General features: G+C 39.7%; 1 non-coding gene across 1 annotated transcript; it reads right to left on the bottom strand.

Annotated features, from left to right (window-relative positions):
* Window positions 1–264: 264 nt before the first annotated feature.
* Window positions 265–336, bottom strand: trnae-uuc (transfer RNA glutamic acid (anticodon UUC)). Its single transcript has one exon. It is a non-coding gene; the product is annotated as a tRNA-Glu (tRNA).
* Between the last annotated feature and the right edge of the window lie 1,721 nt (window positions 337–2,057).

Here is a 2,057-nt window from a genome sequence, read left to right as displayed (position 1 = left end):
TGGATAGATAGATAGATAGATAGATAGACATCTATCACTATCCTATGGGAAAAAAAACTTTAAATACAATAATGAAACAAATATAAGTATATATATGTAATGAATAATAATAATAATACATTACTCAGTGTGCAATAAGTGCCAGTAAAGGTGTTCTGTAGTATCTAAAGCACATTAATGATACTAGGCTAGATACAGTATTACAGCTGATGTGTCACATTGAACATAAATGACCGGCTCTGTCTCGTCATGAAACAGGATTTCTTCCCACACCGGGAATTGAACCCGGGCCGCCTGGGTGAAAACCAGGAATCCTGACCACTAGACCATGTGGGACCACTGTGAGAGGAAGTGCTGTGTCATCCCTCGTTAACACATACAGTAGAAACCAAGTCATGGGTCGCACATTTAACCTGTGAGCTACTGTAGGAAACAACAACAACAGCAGCAGCAGGTTGAGTTTTTCCATACAGGCTTCCTCATGCAAAACTAAAACAAAGGATCCAGACAAACAACAACCGAGGTAATTAACGAGGGGGGAGGGGGGGGGAGGGGGGTGGTCAACAGAAACTAGAGCCTGACCCGATATCAGTCACCGACCTATCACAGATATATATCAGTATCATATTACATATAGCTCTGTCACAAGGGTTTGAAAACAACAGGTGACATCATTTAATAAAAAAAAAAATGTGTGTGAAGGAAAGAAAGAATGAGGGAGGGAGGAAGGAAAGGAATGAACGAGGGAAAGAGAGAAAGGAAACAAAGAGAAGGAGGGATGGGGGAAGGAAGTAGGAAAGGAAGGAAGGGAAGGAGATAGAAACAGATAAAATCAAATATAATTATACAGAAGAATTACAAGTAGATGTGAGAGGGAGGAAGGGAAGGAAGGAAGGAAGGAGGCAGGGAGGACAGATGGAAGGAAGGAGGGAAGGAGGAAGGGAAGGAAAGAAAGAGAGATGGAGGGATGGAGGAAGGAAGGACGGAGGAAAGAAGGAAGGTAGGAGGGATGGAGGAAGGAAGTAGGAAAGAAAGGAAGGGAAGGAGATAGAAACAGATAAATAAAATATAATTATACAGAAGAATTACAAGTCGATGTGGAAGGGAAGGAAGGAAGGAAAGAAGGAGGGAGGAAGGAAGGAAGGAAGGAAAGAAAGAAAGAATGAGGGAGGGGGGAAAGAAGGAGGCAAGGAGGACAGAAGGAAGGAGGGAGGGAGGACAGACGGAAGGAAAGAAAGAATGAGGGAGGGAGGAAGGAAAGGAATGAAGGAGGGGGGAGGGAGGGAGGAAAGAGAGAAAGAATCAGGGAGGGAGGAAGGAAGGAAAGAAAGAATGAGGGAGGGAGGGAGGACATATGGAAGGAAGGAGGGAAGGAAAGAAGGAGGGACGGAGGAAGGGGAAGAAGAAGGAGGGAAAGAGGGAGGAAAGAGAGGAAGGAAGGAGGAAAGGAAGGAGGAAAGAAGGAAGGTAGGAGGGAGGGATATAGAAACAGATAAAATCAAATCTAATTATACAGAAGAAGTAGATGTTGGGATGTTTAAGATCAAAGTTTTAAAATGTCCTAAAGGTAGAAGTGTGTGTTTTCATTTTAAAGAGAAGGAGGTTTCATTTAGTTCCATGAGTCATGTTCGCTAAATTTAGACTCAATCTATTTAATCAATCAATCAAACTTTATTTATACAGCAGCTTTTATTCAGGTTAGTGGACTTCAAAGTGCTTCACAGCTGATTGATAAGACAGACAGAGTGTAGACTAAAGGACAAGTTATTAAAATATAAAGAATAAAAACAGAGACAAAAATGCACCTGAGAGAAAATAAGAATAAGAGTGATTTTTTAAAAAAAAAGGGAAAAAAAAAGAAATTTATAAAAAAGAATAAAAACAGAAAAAATCCACCAGAGAGAAAATAAGAATAAAAGTGATTTTAAAAAAAAGTTACAAAAAAAAAGATTTATAGTAAAAATCTAAAATTAAATAAAGTAAAAATAAATACGGGGAAAATGAAAAAAATAAGAGAATCATAGAAAAAGGTGGGAGGGAGGGATGGAGGGAGGGAG

Source organism: Scomber japonicus, chromosome 15 (assembly GCF_027409825.1).
Source record: "Scomber japonicus isolate fScoJap1 chromosome 15, fScoJap1.pri, whole genome shotgun sequence".
NCBI lineage: Eukaryota > Metazoa > Chordata > Actinopteri > Scombriformes > Scombridae > Scomber > Scomber japonicus.
Note: the sequence above shows the minus strand (reverse complement) of the source record. Positions and strands in the feature narration are given on the sequence as shown.